This window comes from Mercenaria mercenaria, chromosome 8 (assembly GCF_021730395.1).
Source record: "Mercenaria mercenaria strain notata chromosome 8, MADL_Memer_1, whole genome shotgun sequence".
NCBI lineage: Eukaryota > Metazoa > Mollusca > Bivalvia > Venerida > Veneridae > Mercenaria > Mercenaria mercenaria.
Window position 1 is genome coordinate 81,580,973 of NC_069368.1, and position 23,155 is coordinate 81,604,127.

Here is a 23,155-nt window from a genome sequence, read left to right on the forward strand (position 1 = left end):
ACAAGTTTCATATCAGTTTCTTGACCCAAACTAAAGTTATTTAACAGAAACAATCATCCACAAATAAGAAAATAATGTCCACCAAAAAAATCTTTTCCAGGTTGAGATACATATGGCCGATAATAAAAATGTTAAAAAATGACTTTTTTATAGGAACAAGAAAGGGAAGTAATTCAAAAAATGTAATTCCACAAAAAAAGATATAATTCTCAGTCCACAAAAAAAATCCTTACCAAGTACAGATATGTCAAAATATACCTAAACAAGAGCTGTCACTAATGGTGACAAATGCCCCCGCAGCACCTTGACCTTTGACCTGGTGACCCCAAATTCAGTAGGGGTGGTGTACTCAATAAGTACTATCAGCATGTGAAGTTTGAAGGTCCTGGGTGCAGTGGTTCGCATGTAAAGTGCCTTCATGCAAAAAGTTAATGTTGGCCCCTGTGACCTTGACCTTTGACCCGGTGACCCCAAAGTCAGTAGGGTTGGTGTACTCATAAAATACTATCAGCACGTAAAGTTTGAAGGTCCTGGGTGAAGTGGTCCGCGAGTAAAGTGCCTTCATGCAAAAAGTTAATGTTGGCCCCTGTGACCTTGACCTTTGACCTGGTGACCCCAAAGTCAGTAGGAGTGGTGTACTCAGTAAGTACTATTAGCATGTGAAGTTTGAAGGTCCTGGGTAAGTGGTTCACGAGTAAGGTGCCTTCAAGCAAAAAGTTAACGTTGGCCCCTGTGACCTTGACCTTTGACCTGGTGACCCCAAAGTCAGTAGGGGTGGTGTACTCAATAAGTACTATCAGCAGGTGAAGTTTGAAGGTCCTGGGTGCAGTGGTTCGCGAGTAAAGTGCCTTCATGCAAAAAGTTAACGTTGGCCCCTGTGACCTTGACCTTTGACCTGGTGACCCCAGTCAGTAGGGGTGGTGTACTCAATAAGTACTATCAGCATGTGAAGTTTGAAGGTCCTGGGTGAAGTGGTTCGCGAGTAAAGTGCCTTTATGCAAAAAGTTAACGTTGGCCCCTGTGACCTTGACCTTTGACCTGGTGACCCCAAAGTCAGTAGGGGTGGTGTACTTAATAAGTACTATCAGCACGTGAAGTTTGAAGGTCCTGGGTGCAGTGGTTCGCGAGTAAAGTGCCTTCATGCAAAAAGTTAACGTTGTGACGAACTAACTTGCTAACTAACTAACGAACGAACGGACGGACAGTTGAAAACTAATATAAATTGAGGTACCATCCTTGTTGTATCACAGAAAAGTGGTCTCAGATTTTCCCAACAGCCAATAATAAAAAAGGCACAAAATAAGCTACTTCTAGTAACAACAAAGGGAAGTAATTCTGTAAAAAAATGTAAGTCCACAAAAAAAGGGATCTGCCAAATAAAAAAAAGACTGATCAAGATTGATCAATGCATGTCAAAGTTATTGCCTAAAATCTTATATGACCTTTGACCCATAAGCGTGACCTTGACCTATGAGCCTGGGGTTTGCAAATAACACTCCTTCTCACTGTTGCAAACATTATTTATGCCAAATAAAAGTATGATCAACTGTTCAATGTATGTCAATGGCACTGACAAGCTCTAAAATGACTTTTCACCCCTAAGCATGACGTTGACCTTTAAGATAGGGGTCTGAAAGTTACGCGCAAAACTACGTCTCATTGAGGCAAACATTAATGCTGAATAAAAAAAAGTTGCTCTATGCTTGGCAAAGTTACAGCCTGGACAAGCTCTAAAATGACCTTTGACCCCCCCACCCCCAAGTGTGACCTTGACTTTTGAGATAGCAACCTGGGGTTTGTGCATGACACTCTGGTCTCACAAAGGTGAACATTTATGCCAAATAAAAAATGATTGCTCAATATTTATCAAAGCTATGGCCTGGACACGCTCAAAAATGACCTTTAACCCCTTATTGTGACCTTGACCTTTGAGATAGGAACCTGATGTTTGCGTGAAACACTCTGTCTCATAGAGGTAGCAATACAGAAGTCCCCTACTGGTATAAAACTTTGATGTGTTCGTCCCTTGTGGTTGTTGGCAACAGCGTTAAGACTAAAAACGCTTAAAGGCATAAATTATAGGACCTAAACAACAAAAACTATTTTTACTTAAATGTCAATAGTGACCTTGACCTACAAACATAACTCATCATAGGGAACATTTGTGTGCAGTACTAAGAAAATCCATCAATGCACCTAAAATTCATGGAGCGGACTAATAACATTTTGGCAGATCCTATTGTAAGGTATTAACCGGTGAATCACCGTACCGCAGGATATCATCCACAGTTTTTGAGTTCTGATCAGCAAATAAACTGAAAAAGTTTCATTAGACCCTAGGCTACCAGTGGAACACCGGAGGGGACTATAGAAATGCCTTCCATCCGCAAATCTTGATCCTGCAATAACTCAGAAAGTATTCAAGTCCATAAAACTTGGTATGTGAATAGAGGGCAATTGTACATGACATATGCTTGTAGGTCAAAGCTCAAGGTCACTACTGACGGTCAAGTAAAAATTGTTTCTGCTCCATAAATTTTATATGCATGGAAGGATTATTTTAGTGCTAAACACAAACGTTCCCCATGATGAGACAAATGTGTCAATACATGATCTATGCTTGTCAGCTAAAGGTTAAAATGGTTAAGGGTCACTGTTCAAGGTCAAGTAAAAATTTATTTCTGCTCTATTACTTTTAATTGCATTAAAGTATTTTTTATTATTACACAGAAATATTCCCCATGATTAGACTATGTTTTGCGCACATGATCCATGGTTGTCAGTCAAGGTCACTATTGAAGGTCAAGTAATCAGTCTACAAGGAAGCCCATAGAAAATTTAATATATATTTCATAAATTGAGCTAGACTGTGCACACTACATTATTTTTGCTTGGCTGCATTCAATGATTCCAAAGGATTTCCCAGATTTTATTAACTATCACAACAGCAGTCATTAAGTATTGTGTGGCAGCTATAAAAAGTTTCCCATACTTGTATTTAGTGTTTCATATTTTCTGGTCCTTTTGGGATTATGGAGTCCATTCAGTATCTGTGTAATAAAATTTCCCATAAGCAAGTGCTACAAGGCTTGAGGGATGTTGCACTTTTCAGAACCTCTCATAACAGACTCTAATTTTTATGCTTCCTATCACAGTCACACTCGTTAAGTCAGGGGCGGCAAATTCAATTGTCCGTATTGCCCAGGTTGTCCCAAAGCTTGTAAGGACAAGTGAAATTTGACCAGAATTTACTATATAACTATCATACGGACAAGTAAAAAACAACAAATAACAAAAACGGACAAGCAAGTCAAATTCAGATTTCGCCGGCCCTGTTTAAAGTGCTGTGTGACAGCTGTAAAAAGACTCCCTGTACTCAAATTCAGTGTTTTTAACTTCTGGTCCTTTGCAATCATGGTTTCCTTTCAATATTTATGTAACAGAATTCCCCTTAATCCAGTGAAAGGATTGTGGGGTTTGGGAGTTGGAAAGGGGGTGGGGGAAGGGAGAGAATGAGAGTGTGATATTGTACTTGTCTTGACCTTTCATGAAAAGACTCAATCTCAATCAAACCAAAACTACTATTATATTTGCTTGGTTGCACTGTGTGCTTTACTGAATTTATTTGTTAACTGGAGAAGAATGATACACATTTCTTGACTTTCTATAATTTTGCAAAATTATCACTATCCTTATATACCAGTAATATCATATTCACACTGCAAATTTCCAATCAATGATGGACCTAGCCTTAATAAGTGCTCATTAAGGTAAACTTGTCATACTACTTCAAGTCACTTCCCTCTTTAGTTGTAATGAATTTACTTCACAACCTGAAAACATTTTCTGGAGCAATTTATTAGACCTTATATTGGTCTACATAACCTTATTCACACTTTAAAAAAAAATGTGTTATTCATCTGATAAGCAAAGTAGTGAATGCTGCATTTAGTCAAAATAATGATGTTGTCAGACACTAAATAAAAATTATTATGCTACATTTAACGAAGAATCAATCATATTGAAGTATAATCCATTTTCATGAAGGGTTTGTGATCAAAGAAGTATTTATATACTTTAAAACAGAATTACATATTCACTGATATCTAAAACCTCCCTGCCGAGAGGCATGTAATAGGATTATAGATAATTCATACTGTAATATTTCACAGTATTCAAACTTTTTCGAGCATGTAAATTTGAGAATTTAAGAAGACTGAAGGTAGATACTGAAGGTAGATAACTCCCATCTTGTTAAGAAATATTTGCATAGTAAATACTGTCTCCCTTGATAAACCTGTATGTATCTTATTTTAAACTAAGTAATACTGGTCTTATACATATTTTTGATGTATATGTAGTAGTTCAAACCCAAATAATATAATATTGATATTAACATTTTAACCTTTAGCATGCTAGATAAATTATTGTCGTCTTCTGGAAATGTTGTCTGCTAAAATTGTAAAGTTCATTCAATTTGCTCCAAAATTGGAAGAAATAGTGTCAGAGTAGCAAACAGCTTGGAACCTGATCAGACACCGATTCAATCGGCGTCTGATCTGGTTCCAAGCTGTTTGCAAAGGCTGTTAAATTGGCCTGCAGCAGGCTAAGGGTTAATTATATCACGATTTTTTTCTCCAAGAGGGGAAGGGGCCCAGGGCTTTGATTTGGGAGGAAAAATAGCTCGTTATTTGGGCAATGGGGGATAAAAAAACCTGATGTAAAGTCAATTTTTGGGGAAAACTGCAAGATTTAAAACAAATTTTCTGAGGGGAAGGGGCCTGTTGATGGCCCCTATTATAGAAGGGGGGAAAAACCTGTAATGACACTGTGTTTTTTCCATATCCTGACAGTGACATCACATAGTATTACAATGTTTGCTGAAACAAAATAGGTAAATCACTGTATCATACATCAATTGCATCAAAAAGTAAGAAAGGCCCCTTATGCACAGTGGTAACAAGCAGTGCCGGCCACTTACGCACAACTAGTTGAAACTCGGTATCTCAAATTTGAATAGATCAAGCTTTTCACTTTGAGATAACCGCAAATGATATCTTGTTTTTGGGACGGGACATTAAAATGTCTTCGAGATAGCCAGAATTTTTAGATAAGCATGTTCGAGATCGAGAGTTTCAACTGTATTTTGGATGTTGGATGTATGTTTAAACTGAACATTTGTCATTCCGTTTTTTAATGTTTACGTTTTTCTTTTTCGGTATGATGTAAAGCCTATATTAGTTTAGAAATTGACAAAATGTTAATATGTCTATTATTACACTGCGGCTTTTGTATAAACATCTACAAAAGGAATTAAAAGCGTATGATGATACACTAAAATTGTTTGCGACAACTTTGAAATTTTTAAAATCCCAGTCAGGATTTGAACCTAAAGAACTTTATATTCATGTACCATAACGTAAAAAACTGATGGATCTACCAGTTGCGCCACAGTTCCGATTAAAAATAAGTTAAAAGATAAAATTTATATTCAAATAAGAACACTGTCTGTCTGCTAAATCCTCTATCATAACATACTACATTCAATTTACCTTCGAAAAAAAGTAACTGTCACATTATCATAAAGCCACAGGACATAAAATTATGCATAGACGTTTATTTGTGATTGGTTGGATAATAGAAAATTCTGGTTGCCGACTGTCTAGTTGAACAAGAAATTTTAAGAATGTTAACATTTGTAAGCTGTGGGCTTATGGTTTACTCATGAAATGAAATATTACCACAGCTAAAAATTTCTACCAAATCATGACTATTCAATACTCCATAGAAATCATACTCATAAAGAAATAAACATATTTCCTGTCTTTAAATTCTTAAGCTTTAGTGGCACAAGACAGTCTGATTTCTAAGACAAAAGTAAGGTTTACTCATAAAATGAAATAATACATACAATTTCAACGAAAACCGCAGCTACATTTTCTTACCAAATCATGCTACTCAAATATCCATAGAATCATACTATACAAGTACCTCCATAGAATCATGCTCATAAAGAAATTAACATATTTCCTGTTTATAATTCTTACTGGCACTAGACAACAAAATTTCAATCTCCTTGTAGTGACAATGTAAGTTGTCCTTGCTGATTAAAACATTACATTAAGTCCAATTGAAAGCAGCATTGGGAATACTCCAGTTAGACATTCTAATCCCTTTGAAACATATTAACTACTATAATGGTGTATAAAGGTTAAACCTGATGTAAGATTTAAGTCATATAACAATTCTAACAGACTTGTTTGTCTTTACTGCTATTTATATTAATGTCCATTCTATTACATTTATTCATTCAAATTTCTAGGCCAAACAAAAGAAAAGCACTAAAAAATAAAAGTAAAGAAAGTAAACTTTGAAATTTTTTATTTAAAAACTGGGTGATACTTCAAACGAAATTCTAACTGAACAAAAAAGAAACATAACATTATTTACGTGATAAAATCATAGTGTGCAGAGCTCCAAATAAACTTTTAGGTCATAGGGTATTGTACTCCATAACTTTCTGTTCAAAGGTTTTTGTACCCTGTGGATTTTTTTTCAAACTGTATGGGTATTTGCAGATTTCTCATTCATTTTGTTGATACTGTAACTAAAACAGATTTACATGCAAATGGTTGCACTACCTTTTGCGAGAGATGAATACAATTTTTACCTAGGGTTGCTTGTGCCTCCAAATATGATCTATATTTTTTTGAAAGACATAATTATAGATTTAATTTGCAGCTATTCTAATGTTGTTGGTTCAATTGACCATCCTTCAATACCTAACCCATGCTTCAGATAATTTTAAGAATAGATTTAGTCTGCTGCATGTCACGCCATAAAGCTTAGGTGTTCCTCTATTTCAAATTTAAAACAGTTCATGGTGAGAATGAAGTTTTCTTTCAAAATTAGTGCCCAATTGTGTTAATACCCGAGTCACATATACGGCGCTGATAGTTACGTCTAGCCACGGATAGAAACGTAATAATCCGTATCGATCCGTACCCGAGTTGTACCTCAAATACTTAGTAATCCGTATCAATCCGTACCAACACTTGGTCAAAACGTATTCAAGACTTATCCCAAACTTGCAAGTTTCTCCAACTTTTGAGCCATTTGAGCGTGTTTTTTGTCCAACTTGGTTGAACCTTATTCATCCGTAGTTAAACGTACTAAAACGTAGTTATCCTTACTGAACGTAGTTATAGGAGGCTGCACGTACAAAAGCATAGTTCAACACAGACCCGTCCACGCTCTGGCAAATTGCCAGGCGCAGTAAAACATAGTTCAACGTAGTACTTATTCGCGTCCTGTATTTTTTGTTCCCCGTTTCTCACCATTTTTCCCGTACTAAGATGTACTGCACCGTACTTATCCATGTCCGCCCCACCGTTTGTATATTTTTCTTCTCAAAGCTTTGAGATTGGTTTTAATAAATTGGAATAATATGAACTATCATTTGACGGAAATATATTAGTGACTTCTGAAACAGACTATTATGCAGTGGTCATAAATGTTGAATAATCCAATGACTGCATATCTATGGTAAGATGTGGAAAGGCAAAACACAAGCAGAAATTGTACTTTGCAACAGAACCATTTCAATGGGTGTGTCATCGCACAACAAACAAGCACTTTTTAGCTCTAGGAAGAGCTATGTGACTCATCTGTGCGTCGGTGATCGCATCCCGATTAGGATGTTATTGTATGTAAGCTGGTATTTCAGTACCCACTTGTGGGAATGGATTGAAACTTCACAATTGTTCTCTGTGATATCTGACATGCAGTGCACAGATTCCACAATTACAAAATTATGCCCCTTTATGACTTTTTTGTATTTAAACTAGTAACTCGGTGACCCACTAATTGGAATGAAGTGAAACATCCCACACTTGTCCACTGTGATGAACTGACATTCATTGTACAGGTTCAATAACTCTGATTTTGCTTTTATACAAAATTGTTCCCCCTTTTCACTTACATCCATTCAATTGACATGGTTATTGAATAGTCAAGCATTGCTGTGCTCAGACAGCTCGATGGGTCAGTGCAACATGGTCGTAACTTGATTTTTTTACCAAATACACTTTTTTACATAATTTGCCTTATTTAACAGAAATACATCACTTGTTAAAATATCTAAATCACATTCTTAAAATAAAAGTGAAAAAAGTAAAATTGTCAAAAGGTTGTATCTCAGGAAGACACTTTCAGTCAGTGCAACATGGTCGTAACTCAACATACGTCTTTGTTGCACAGAGTTAATATGCTATTTCACTTTGAAATTTCTGTGCAACATGGTTGTAACTCACAAAGTGTAACATATTACAATAGTTAAATGATAAATAAGGATGATTTTTGTTTTTAAACAACTTAGAAAAGGTATTTATACTACAAAATTAATATTATTACCATATTTCATATTTTATCAATGCAAAGTGATGTTAAGAATTTATTGACCAACATGTTTAGAATTTTACCAAAACATTAAAAAGTCTTACTCTGTTAAAAAATAACTCTGTTAACTATTTCTCAACAAAACCTCTTCCAAATTCAGTAGTTTTTAGCATCAGAAGCCCTTTTCATAATGTCTTGACTTAATTTTAAGAGGAAAAAATGCACCTTTTTCAAACCTGTCAAGACACACGCATTTCAGCCCTAGATCACGCTCACACGCCTTCTATTCAAGGTCACACGCATTTTAAAGAAATAAAGAAATCAATTGTTTTTTTTTTCGTAGAAAATTTATAATAATACTGAATCAAACATGCGAGGCAACATTGACACGGTGTTTCCATACCGTATAATACAGCTTTTACATTCACCGGTGCAACGTGTTATTTCTACCGCATGAATAAACGTCACAAAAAGTAAACACGGAGGGAGACTATTCAAAACCAGATATATTTTGTGTTAAAAATCTGTATTTTCCATGTGAGGGCGTTTCCGGCTTTTAGGGATCATCGCCCTCTAGACCCCCACCAGGGAAAACCTTCCCTTTGAACCCCGATCACACTCGTGGCCTTTGTGGAGCCTTGACAGCTATGCTTTTTATACTTGTAATTATTAAATAAACTTTCCTTTATGCAAGTTTCATGTAAAACTGTGAAAGGATAACAATGAACATTTTTACTTCTGTATGCATATTTCCATGAATTGTGTAAAATACAAAATGGTATTATTAAAGGTGGAAATTTTTCTGTGCTATAAGTGAAGCAGGACTTCTGCTTGTAAAGCTCGTATTCCGATAAGTTTTATTTGGATATACAGAAGATTTTGTTAGGTATATCGAATATTTGTATAAGTCGTTAAACCACTAAAACATAAATGATCAGCATTAATAATTTTACATTTAAATTTAATGAATGATTTACTTGATTTTTTATGTTGCAAAACACCAACATAAAGGCCTGGCTGATCAAGGGCCATGGCCAAGAGAGCCCATGCTCCCCCTATATCCCCCACCCCACAGTGACTTAAACTCATCGAAGTTGCATGCAAACAAAATAATATTTTCTCAATATATAGACCCAAAACTGCACCAGAGGCCACCATTTCATGCCTGCATTTCAAAATTTCCAGGAGGGGAGATGCTCCCGAGCCCATAACAGGAGGGAAGTATCCCCTCTATACCTCAACATATAGACCGATGCAAATGCACTAGAGGCCATTATTATGTCTCCCACACCACTGTGTGGTGGGAGACATATTGATTAACTCCTGTCTGTCCATCCATCTGTCTATCACAAATCTTGTCCACACTCTTAAGTCGAACAGTTCTCATCCAATTTTCCCCAAACTTGAAAAAATGTGTTTGCCAATAAGTCCTCATCCAAGTTTGATAACTAGCCAAGTCAACCCAGGCACTTTGGAAGTATGGCCCTTGAAACATTGGTTTTTGATAAACAAAGCACTGAAAGTCTGATTGGATTGTATTTGATAATCAAAGTTCTGGAAGTCTGATTAGGTTGTATCAAAGCTCTGAAAGTCTGATTGGGTTGTTTTTGATAATCAAAGAACTGGAAGTCTGATTGGGAATTAAGAATATATAGGGAGAAGGGTTTACGCTTGAACATTTCTCATCCGATCTCATACTACTATTCTGATGACTTGGCAGTTGTGGGAGACATGTGCTTTTCTCAAAAGCAGCTCTAGTTTCATACCTAATTTTCAAAAACTTCCAGAGGAGACACATTCCCCCTCCCAAAATAGGAAGGAGGTATTATACCAAACAGGAAGGCGTTTTCCCCTCCTGTACTTCAAAATTTAGGCCCAGAAATGCACAAGAGGCAACCATTTCATACCTAAATTACAGAAATTTCCAGGGGAGAGCCCTTCCCCTCTCTCCTCACTTGAGTCTTACTAACAGTAGGGAGGGCTAACCTCTTGTACCTCAAAATTCAGACCCAAAAATGCACAAGAAGCCAGTATTTCATAACTATGTTTAAAATATTTCTAGGGGGGAAACCCTCTGAACCCCTTCTATATCTTTACGTTTAAACCCATCGCACCTGAGGCCACCATTTCATACCTATATTAAAAAAGAAAATCCAGGGAGAGAACCACCTGACCCCCTTAACAGGAGGGTGGTATCCCATCATGTACCTCAAAGTTGTGACCCAAAAAGGCACTAGAGGCTTCCATTTTATACCTATATTCCAGAGGGAGACCTCCCTGACCAACCTAATAGGAAGTGGGGACCCTCTAAATACCTGAAAATTTAGACAAAAAATATGCATCAGAGGCTGCCACTTCATACATATATTACAAAATTTTCCAGGAACAGACCATACTGACTTTCAAATTTTACATCAGGTGTATGGCATTTTTTTTTATGTTAGTTTCATGTGACTGTGTTGTGTTTATCATGTTCTTTAATTATAACATTTTCAGTTTTACTCAAGCTAAAGAACAAATTTATACCATTGATAATTGTTTAAGTGTAGATTTTTATGTAATAAAAAGACATTTAGACTTGTATCAAGAAGCATGCGCATGTTGTTTTTTTTTGCAGAATAGTATTTTGCTCCTGGGGCATGCGTTATTCATGCTGCAGAACCAGTGCATATTTCTTGTTGAAAATCTAATAACTAAACACAGACATATTCAAATACCTTAGACCTAAAAGGCTCATAATGCCTATATTCTATAAAATATGCAAATATCTTGTACTTTAAAGACACTCAGTGTCTACATACTGTAAAATATTCAAGTACCTTGGACCAGTCAAGCACTTATTGTCCATTTACTGTAAAATACTGAAATAACTTTGACCATAAAAGCTCTCAGAGCCTATATTCAGTAAAATATGTAAATATTTTGGACCAGTCAAGCTTCTATTGTCCATTTACTGTAAAATAATGAAATAAGTTTGACCATAAAGGCTCCCAGTGCCTATATTCAGTAAAATATTCAAGTACCTTTGATCAGTCAAGCTCTTATATTATGTCCATTTACTGTAAAATACTGAAATAACTTTGAATATTAAAACTCTCAGTGCCTACATTCAGTAAAATATGCAAATATCTTGGACCAAGTCAAGCTCTTATTGTCTTTTTACTGTAAAATACTTTTAATAATTTAAAATGTGTTTTTGTAGTAGTACATTTTTATTTCTACATATTATATGATTTTTTTTGGACATTTTTGCGAGTAAAACAAGTCAATGAAAGTACAGAAAAAGATAAATGGATATGCTTAAAAATATTGAATTAATAGTCTTTTGAATAAGCATCTCTGTTATGAATTATCTCCAATAAATTATTTGTTATCATTTAGTTACGACCTTGTTGCACTAAGTTTTTGACAAAATTTCCACACATTTCAGCGCAACATGGTCGTAACTGGAAAACTTTCAAATAACTCCTCAGTGAACATTTTTTTGACATTTTTTCCCATAGTATTGTAGTTATTATTGTTATTTGATAAAAATAATATAGATTGTATTGTTTTTCATTACATCATTTGAATACAAAAATGTTTTTTGCTTCTCCTGTAAAGTTTTCAAAAAATGAGTTACGACCGTGTTGCACTGACCCATCGAGCAGCTCTTGTTCAATTAAGGCCTTACATCAATTCTTTCCTACCACTTTTCAATAAAATTTAAATATTGAAGATGTCAGAAAAATTTAGAAAAATAATCATTCAAAGCTCTGTGCAAATTACATTATTCAGCTTCCTTACTAAAAAAAAGAAAATAACTGCACTTACAGCTCTATGATATTACATCCTGGTCAAGACATTTGAAACAAATTCCACTTCTTATGCATAAGGTATAAAGATATCTACTATTAAAAGCAAAAGCAACAATTTCATGAAGAATGCATCCAAGTGTAAAATCACAGAAATTTCACAATATTTTCATGACTTAGCAAGATATTAAGAGCTTTTTGTATCTTGATTCAAGTCAGTTAAATTTTAGACCTACACATATTTCCCATTAACAGGACCAGGAGAGGCATCTATCATTCTTGAAACAAATCTATCTATTTGCATCACCAAATTGAGTGACATGTAAACAGATAATATGACAGAAGCTGATATTAAGTAATATATATCTGTATTGATCTGAATACCAATTGTCAGTGTACAAATGATTATAATGAAGAGCCTTGCTGCAAGATCTGACCATGCTATAGAAATCTGCAATTTACAAAATTGATACCAGACCAATGTCAGAATTTAACCTCAACCCTGAGGACCATCCAGCACCAGTCCTGCAAATGGCTAAACACTTACATACTTTCAAAATTAACTTCAAACCAGAGTATATACAAGCACTGGACTATGTTTATAACTTTAAAAAAAAAAGTTTTATAAATCCAACAAGAAATTGTAACAGACTCAGTTACCAATGTCCCCCACCTAAGGACATTTTTCAGAAAATGTACTGCATGCCAATACAGCATCTTTTACATGATAGGGCATCATACTACTGATGTATGTAAGTCATAATTACATAGCATATCATTCATGAAGACATGAGTGTATTTCCAATAGGTGAATGCTTTCAAATGCTAATATCATAATATCAGTCTGTATTTTAAAGATTTAATTTTATTCTATTTTTTAAATTGGTAAGGAAAATTAAATATATAATTAAATATTGAAGGGAGGTAATAAATAAACAAATGAAATGCATGTACTAAAACACTTGTTTTTAAATTACACACCAGAAAACGTTAATTCTACTGTTGGTAATTGCAGAGCTGCACTACATATCAACAAATGTTTTACAACCATAGTAATGCTGCACTGACCTATAATTAACTGCATATTTTCTTACGTACGATTTTCTTAACAAGTCTGTCCTCCATAACACTACCGGTAAGCGTGTGTAGTACAAAACAGTTTTTCCATCAAACATCATGCGCACCCGTACCGGTAGTTATTGTGTTGCGTAATAAAAATCTGCAGTCTACGCACTATGTAAAAACGTCATCAATCAGTGCATACTGCATAGTGCCCTGAGTTTCCAGAAGCCCAGGTGACATTGATTGCAGTGTGTTTACCATGCATTCTAAAATTGAGGTGTGACGTATATTTAGAGTATTACACGCTTTTACTATCCGTCCATCCCTAACAAATGTCACTTTTACCTGTCATGCTGCCCCTATGGCAAGAATTCTAGCTAAAATGTTTCTGTTTCGAAAATGTTGATCATTAGAATGTAAAGACCTCACTGAAGAGATCTGACCAAGAACCGGCCTAGAAAAAGCACATAAGAAAGATCATGTAATTTTTTTTGTAATTCAAATTCTCATTTACACCTTTACAATAGTTTATGTATGACAAAAACAAACAAGAAATCAGGGTTCTGTCCAGGCAGCAGAATCTTGTGTAAAATTTATGAACGTTACGCTAAAATTGATCCAGAAGCGTCAGTTGTCACGTTGCGAAAATTTTGGGGATGAATGTGCCTATGGGACGATCGGAAATGAGTATGAATCGTTCATTTTTCTTCCGCATTCAAATAGAAGAGTTCCCCGCAAAAACGTCACTTTGATCCATCAGCAAAGAGAAGTTGTCATGACAGAGCGTGAAACGACGGTCATCACAAAATGCAGCACTGCCGACTTGTTTACTTTCAATTAATTAGTATATCATGAGTAAATGGGTGCTGGATTTAATTTTTTGGTCCTGGACTCTATAAAGGTTTTTATAATATATATCATCATTATTGACCAAACAAAGTATGCTGAATGCCTATGCTTACTAGAGAAGAAGTAAAAAATGTCCTTTACAGTTTTCACCACTAACAACCTACACAATGCAACAAAATAAAGGATATTCACAGAATGATTAATAGAAAATATTCTTGAATTACTGGCACAGAACTTGGACCGTCTTTAATGACATAAGAAGTTCAATAATTCAAGCCTGTTTGTATATGTTAAAACAGCTTTGTATCCAACAATAATTGTCCTGACATATCTTTATAATATTAAAATGTAAACATCAAACATAACAGAAATCAATACTCAATGGAGTTCCTTTGAAAAATACAAAAGCCGCAACAAATACAAATATGCTTAATATTTTCAACATTTTCATAAGCAAACTGTAATTTCGATTATTAATGACTTGTGTAAGTTTTCTCTAAAAGTTAATTGAAACTGCATCCAAGGAACTGATATAGAGAAAATATTGACTAACCTGTCAAGGAGAGTGTTTGGTATATTGACTGATAGGTATGTTATTACCAGTCATGGTGATGGATCCATCACAAAAAATAAATCTTAGTGACCTGTGTGGGAATAAAGAAGTTCAGCATATATTGTGCTGAGTCAAAGCGACCTAACAAAATGGCAAGAGTTTTCTAATCTTCCTTCTTAATTTTCAAGCAGAGAGAACTTTGACTCTTGAAATACAGACAATTATCAACACAACACTGATTAAAACACAACTAGAGATCGTTTTTCATGAGAAATGTAAAAATCTCCCACCAACTGTAAAATGCCTAAATAAAGGGCTATAACTCTAGAGAAAATCACTGAACCATAAAATTCCAACAATATTCTCAACCAATCTGGGCAGGGTTTTGGCTGAATTCCACCCAGTTGTATAGGAGCAGAAGCACAGATATCAAAGAATTTGACAAATCAAGGGTTATAACCTTTCTGACAATGATATGCACAACTAGCTTTACACTTATTACTTGTGAGATTTTGTGAAATAATAATAATAATATTAACAAAGGCCTCCAAGCAGGCTAAAATAAAAATTTAAATGTTCAGTTTCTGATCTCATTCCAGTTCTCTGCTGAATACTTGCATTTTCTGAACAATCCAACAACTATCAGAGGTCAAGAAACCGTCGAACATGTCCAGTAAATTTTGATCCCGTCCGCCGTGATATATCAAGTTCACAAGACCGAGTGTCCGATAAAAATTGCAGGTCAATATGATAAAATAAGAAGAAAGTCCTTCACGATTTCGCTAAAGTTTCAACAAAAAACAACTTACCTTCATTATTATTGTAACATGGAATCCCGAGAAATTGTTGTCAAACTATATTTTAGTAAGCGCTTGTTTGATTGGTCCTTAAAATAGAAACAGTGGAAATGCCTCACAATGTCACGACAATTCTAAGAACGTGCGAATCATTGGATGCGTTTTTCATGGTACTCGATTTATGTATGCATTCAATTTTTCTACCAATAGTGCGGGAACCAGACTGGAATTCCCAGAAATTCCAAGGTCGTCTTTCTCTTTCAATGTCAACATTTTGAGGGTTCTAGTGCAAACAATAGACTACATAAATGAACTTTGTAGGGGAAAGGACAGCAATGATATAGAAAATAAATATGAAAACTTAATGTCTGAAATCTGTTTTAATTAATAGATCTATGTGGAAATAAACTTAAGTGATGTAATTTGTGTAATGCTGTCTATATAGTCTATGTATAAATACCAGTTTTAAAGATCAGATATCAAATTTATTAAAAAGAATTTGGTCTGGTAAAATATTATCCGGTCCTGTAAAAAATCATGTTTACCAGACCAACCGTCCTGTGAATTTTCAGGGTCTTTCGTGAACACTGAACTATGTATGAAGAATGTATTGAAATTTGTTGCAAAACTTTACAGAGAATTTATAACATTTTTCTTGTTTATTTTGAGAAAATAATGCATTCAGTAAAAGGGACCCAAAGGCCACTGGTGCCAGATCAGAAAGAAAATGCCACTGTACATGTTATACCCTACCCCTAGGTATTCTATAAGAACCATGGTCATGAACGGGAAAATATACTAACCCGTTTCAGTCATAAATTTCTCATCTTAAACGCACAGTTCGGTGAATGGGTACCTAATATATTGAACAAGCGATAATTTATCTTCCATCGTGCACCAGTCACCTTGTCTCAAAATTCCATATTGCCGAGATTAACATATTTTATGCTTTCGTCAACATTGCAGAAAAAACTTGCCTGACCTTCCCTAATGAACATCCGGTCTAGAGGTCACGGCAGTGTGCACATGTTTGGTGAAATGTAAATAAACAAAAAACAGAATCTAAAAAAAAATTATTATACAATTTTACACTAAACTGGAACTGATGAATGAAATTATCTTGTATTATGATCTTTAATTTGAAATCGTACATTAGTCAGAGGAGTACATTTTACATACACCGCATGTCGCGTACATGCCACGTACTATTTCGACGAGTACACAGCATGTACGCAGGAGGTCACTAGTACACTTCAAGTACGCAGCACAGACTCTGAAAATTTAAGGAGTACACTGCATGTACGCAGGAGGGACTTGTACAAGAAAATAGTACACTGCATGTACACCCCAGATACTTTGAAATTTGTGCAGTACACTTCATATACGCGGGAAAGACTTGTACAATTTCTTTTGGCATTTATACTTTTTATAAGTTAAAGTCTGAAGTAAACTTCATATACGCCGAAGGGACTTGTTAATTTTCTTTTGGTGTTTACACTTTGAATTTTTTTAGGCAAAAGTCTGAAGTACACTTCATGCAGGAAGGATTTGTACATTTTTTTTTTTTTTGGAAGCAAGAACTTGATTTCCGAGTAACTTTTATCTTAATAGCATAGAATAGTTCAGATTACCGGTATTCTGAACAATGAAAATTTGCCAAACTATTTGCAATGTTCATTTGTGAAGCTTACATCTTAAGTGATTTCTGAGCTGCACCTTGCATGCAGTGTAAAAATATATTCTTTTTCATTTTGAATTAGTCCTGGAGCTTTCTGACTTGGATAAATTAATTGAAAAGCCTTATTTGAACTTCTTTGCATTACATTTTGTAATACATGAAATAATAACCAAGATAATACCTCAACAGCGCCCGAATGAGAAGAATTAATAGCTCTCACTGTTATTTGAATACTCTTAAGCAAAACACCATTCTATCATGTTTTATAAAGGCTTTAATGCTCATTATGTTAACTCATTAAGGCCTCACCAAATTAAAAAGTTGTTCATCGGATTTGCCGCTCGTATATTTTCAGAACGTTTTTGGCTAATTGCGCTCGCCCCATTGGAAAAAATCAATCCAAAATTTTTTGGTGCGCTACTTTTTACAGACATAAAAGTGTATAAATGCTTATATACCGTATTTTCCCAAATTAAGGCTCCCCCTCTAATTAACACCCCCCCCCACCCGTTTTGGAGGGAAAAAAGTCAACAAGAACGAAAAAAAAAATCACCTACCTCATTTTTATAAGTCCACATAATAAGTAATTTACAGTAAGTATCCAATGTATTAAGAATTAAACACACTTTTAAACAGTTCATGTACCATTAATCCAAAACGTTTATACTAAGTACGGTACGTATCCAATCATCAAATAGAAAATTAAACGGTAAATCCATTTTTGATTTGTTTTTGCACCACCCGCGCACAAGCTTCCTGTCGACTTTAAACAAATTTGCGGGAAAATGTTAACCTTTTCTTCGGCAGTTTTAATAACTTTTAGTTTAAAAGCCGACACATAAGCAGCGTGTCAAACCACTGACATTGTGTATTGCCACCCGCATGTACTAAGGAAAATATTATCGGAGTACACAGCTGTTTGGGTATGATGACGTAATGTGTAATGTCGCGAGCGTGTCACAGAATACATGAGGTACCGTATTTAAATGCATAATTTTAAGACACACTGCATTAAATTGGATGCCAAATAATTACGTTTTGGGGGAATTCAACAACACAGAAACACTTCACAGTTGGTTTGAACGATGTTTTTTTAGTTTTGTAAAAATTTTCATTTTTTATTTTTTTTACCTCTTTGGAAAATGTAACGCCCCCGGGGGTGTTTATTCGGGAAAATACGGTAATTCCAGTCCTAGATTGTTCTCAGATGGATTTTAATCAAAATAAATACATACTACGCACACATCGTCTATAATAAATCATAACACTTATATTTAGTTGCATTAAAGTTGTTTCCCCTTGATGCAGTTACGCCATTTTCTTCAAATGTTTACCAAATTACATGCTACCAAAACTAATTTATTTCATTGAAAAGTGGATGAAGAAAAGCATACTAATTTATTTGATAACATCAATCTACATTATTTTGGTAAGGGTAAATACTTATTGATGCATGTCACTTATCTTTTTTTCTGTCCAAATGATCAGCATTTGCATACGAAAGTTGGTGGGGTAAGGAATTTACATTATCACAGCAGTTTCACCACAAGAGTACACAGCATGTATGCAGCAGGAGTACACAGCATGTACGCCGCAGGACTTGGGCCAGGAGTACACAGCATGTTCGCCGCAGGAGTACACAGCATGTACGACGCAGGCTCATTTGCATGTGAAAAGTGTATGTGCCGCGTACTTGCTGCGTACTATTTCCCGCATACTAAATTCCTCCAGCGTACATCCTGTGTACTATGTAGTCCACAGCATGTACGCAGCAAGTAGTACGCGGCAGAGCTCATTGCATGTCAAAAGTGTACTACAAACGTACTATCGGTGTATGTGCGGTGTATATCCTGCGTACTTAGTGTTTCATCTAGCGCTATTTAGCCTGGCGCAGCGCCAGGCCCTTTTAAGCCCCGCCCACTTGCCCTAACTGCCGCCCGAAACTCTTAAAGTGCCCTTTTTTCACTCCGCCCACCCGTTAATTGCCGACATTAGCAGCCTTAATTAATCCGTTACACACGTCATGTATACTGTAGTATGCCCTTAGGCGTGTATCGAAAAGTCGGTCGATACGGTAGTAAATATCAGCTGACAAGTGTGGTGTGTATTGGTCACAGCACGCGCTGTGTTAAACGTGTTTAAAGTGGAGCAATAATTATACATAAGTAGCGGCGAGTTGAATATTTGTTGTGTATGATAAACGTTTTGTTTTCACGAGTGAGTGAATCAATTACATTATGAAATGGATTAATTAATGTGAATGATAAAGGATTAAAGACGTTTTACGGTTTACGATATTAATTAATTATTGTGTTAGAAAACTTGTTATTCGCAAAGAAGATTTGAAAATAACTGACGACGTAATTAATGCGGCGTGGATCTAAAACTTAATTGGAATCAATTTACAGGTAATTATATGTAATATTTCTAGCACTGAACGCATAATTATTAGCACAGAAATTGTTATTCGTTTCCAAAATTTTGACGATAACGCATCGTAAATTAAGGCAAGATGCCGTCTGAAAAACGGAAACTAATACAACTCCAAAATGAGAGAGCTAAAATAGCTAAAACAAATCAATCTCTTACTTCATTCTTCTGTGTTGCACAAAGGTAAATATTTAATAGAATTTTTCTATTTACGAGTTTGATTCACGATCGCGATGAATTCCAAGTGGACTGCAAATTGGAATGCACGGATTTTTCTTCTATACTAGGTCTGACAGATTCGCAGTAAAACATAATATAGATCTAAAGTTTTGTTTGACAATGTTTTATGATTTTTTTTCCGACACAATGGAAGTGTTCTACAGAATGATGAAGGTTGTTGTAAAACACTGCTCCCAGTTTTATAGATGAAAGAAATACTTTTTTAAATGAAATGAAATTTATTTGCTTGTTGATTTAATTTTTACTTTTCATTTTCAGCACCAATACAGGCACAGAGGTTGCAACAGAAACTACTGTTACGGAAACGTCAGTACCACAGAACAGGAAAATCGTTTGACCTGTCGTCAACACATATTTAAAATATTTGAAATGCTTGTACACTATTTTTTACATTCTTTTGTGTATATATCTATTTATATCATTAGTATCAAAAAATTAGAGAAAAGCCAATTATGTGTAAGGTTGTACATAATAAAAGTGTTCTAAACTGTTGATTTGATTTTAATGATCATTACAGTAAACTAGAAAAGTACTGGTAATTTCCAGGAAGCTATGGTAGTTGGTAAGTACTGGTACTAAATTGCCAGGAAATATGTTTAATCATTACGATGGTAGTGAACTGTGTAGACTACCACTGGAACAAATGTCATGACTTGTGATGGAACTTGTTGTCAAAGATCAGTTTGACATCTACAGTTGTGAGCAAAAGAATGTATTTTCTCCAATACTATGGGTATATAACTGATACAATTGCTATTGAAAGTTGGTGTAAAAATAGCCCAAAATGCAGGAAATCGCGCGCTCGATTTCAAAATTTTCAGGGGGAGCATGCCCCCGGACCCCCCTAGCACAGGCCCTCATTCTTCAGCACCAAGCCCTTTTTCAAGTCTAGATACAACACTAGTACTATTTAAAGCCCTTGATTTCAGTACACATCATGTACGCATCATATACACTGTATGTACACAGCAAGAGTACGCGGCAGGCCTTTTTCTTCTGTAAGGGTTTGCACACTGATGCCGCATTGTCACATTTTAGCAAACACGTGTAGTAAAACTGACATACATTTTCACAACAGCCAATCAGAATGGTTCTGTAATCTATAACGGAACTTCACCAGGGAAGGTCAAGCAAGTTTTTTGTGTAATGTTGAAATAACTATAAACTACATGTTGTTTTTCTAAGATAAGATGTACTGAAGAAATGTGACCAGGACACAATGGAAGATAAATCACCACATGTTTGATATCCATAGTACACATTTACCGAACTGCGCGTTTTAAGTATGAAATGCGCGATTGAAACGCGTTAGTATATTTTCCCCTTCATGACCATGGTTCTTATAGAATACCTAGGGGTAAGGTATTACATGTACAGAGGCATTTTCTTTCTGTTCTGGTGCCAGAGCCAAAGGCCACCAAAAGTCATGTTGAATGCTTTTTAACCCTTACCCTGCTAGATTTCTATAATGAACTTGTCCATCTTGCAATTTGGACAGTTCTATTAACTGTTAAAAAGGGTGTTTGCCAAAACGAGACTGAATGATGGCAAACAGTGCAGATCTTGATCAGATTGCATGGATGTGCAGGCTGATCAAGATCTACACTGGTCTCAAAGGCAGAACCAATAGTGTCCAGCATGATAAGGGTTAAAGTACCAGGGCTTTTTTTCCCCTATAAAGCTCAGTGAGCACCCGTAAAAGGATGCAATCCCAATGTAAAAAGTATGATTTTTTTCCCAATTCTGGACTTAAAATTCCCAAACCATTGTTACTGCCTAACTTTTTTTTGCTTTTCAACAACAGTTTTGCTATTTTGTAAACTGTTACTCATTAAATTTAGTAAACAGTTACCAATATACCATCACACATTTTAAAATGTTATTCAAAAAGAAATCAAGTATATTTCTTTAAGTTTCCATTATTCCCAGTTAAAACAAATTACAGAGGTATTTTCCCAATTGTACGGTGTTGGTGGCATTCCCAAAATGATGAGAAAAAGGCCAAAGTACTGTTTCAGTTTGAAAGATGATGTAAACTTTAAAAAGAAATTCGTAAATGTCCAATAGTTCGGCTTAATGCAGTTTACATGTTCAGCTTAGATTTAAGATCATCTCAATTGAAACCTGATCTTGTACAAACATAAAAACCACTTAGTGTAAAGTTTTCATATGGGCAGTTCAGGTACTTAAAGACATTTAACAGTCTGAAGAGATCTCTCATCTTGTGACCTTTATTGACACATCAAACATTTTGGTCACTGCACATAACATAAACCCAGCTTATGTTTTTCAGATTTGACTGTTTACTCTACACTTGACAACTTCTGTAGGAAAAACTTATACACAACTATTTATGATGATAATTATAAAATATTCTGAAAATACCTGCAGGTAGATATACTATTTCTGAATGTCTGCAAAACACATCTGCTAACTCATCACAATACTGCAACTCGGATCCAGTCCTGTAATTAAATAAAAAGAACTGTATTTATCATTATTAAGCACAGAAAAGTATGTCAGCTCTTTCATATTTATTTGAAAATAATAAATGCTCCTTTTTGAAATATGACATCATTTTATATATATATTCCTTTTTGTATGTTAAAATTTTGCTAAAAATTTCCTGGAAAATACACTAATCAGTACAAATGTGACAAATGCATGTGCTATATGTTACACATTTTTTTTTAAATTCTGATCAAATAAGCTTAACTTCTTTTTACACACAATGAATTAAATAAAATTCCTACAAAATGTTATCAACAACAGTAGATCCAGAATTATATTTACTGATAGATCATTTCAAGAAAGATAGATGTGTTAATCCATATCAATTATAAATAATAAACATATTTATACCTGTGAATCTGAGTAGTAACTAGGAGGTATACATTTATTTAAACACTGGACAATGCAAACAGTAGTCAATGTAGAAAATTATATAACTATATTTATAAATAGATAAGAAAAAACAAACCTGTAATTGTTTAACTAGGAAGCATCAATATTCCTCTAAATGTATCAAAAAAATAAATTATAAATCACAATATAAAATTCCAGTACATCTAAAAGCTTTATGACAATGTTTTAATCTTTTAACCCTTTTTGACCAGTCTTGATCTATACTTTCTTTAACTTTGTAAACTATACAAATCAGATTAACCAATTTATGATATACAAGGTAGATATTCTATAGAGGTTAAAATACACACACAACATGAAGCTACTGTTTAAACATTTGACTGTAAGCTTATATAAATCCAGACAAAGGAATAACAATATAAAATTTATTTCTTCAACTCATCCTTTCAGATACTACCTAACTGGTATTTTCTCACATACTGCAACCCAA

At 34.9% G+C, this 23,155-nt stretch overlaps 1 protein-coding gene across 8 annotated transcripts in view; it reads right to left on the reverse strand.

Moving 5' to 3' along the window:
- LOC123565984 (sodium/calcium exchanger 3-like) overlaps window positions 1-23,155 on the reverse strand; it is a 257,228-nt gene that overhangs the window by 208,059 nt on the left and 26,014 nt on the right. For 6 of the 8 annotated variants that reach the window (XM_053550277.1, XM_053550272.1, XM_053550274.1 and 3 more), the window contains exon 2: window positions 22,186-22,265. The gene's annotated coding sequence lies outside the window, so the exon portion shown is untranslated. Of the gene's footprint in view, window positions 1-15,464; window positions 15,542-22,185; window positions 22,266-23,155 lie in introns of all 8 variants that reach the window. The other 2 variants (XM_053550275.1, XM_053550273.1) reach the window with 1 other exon arrangement.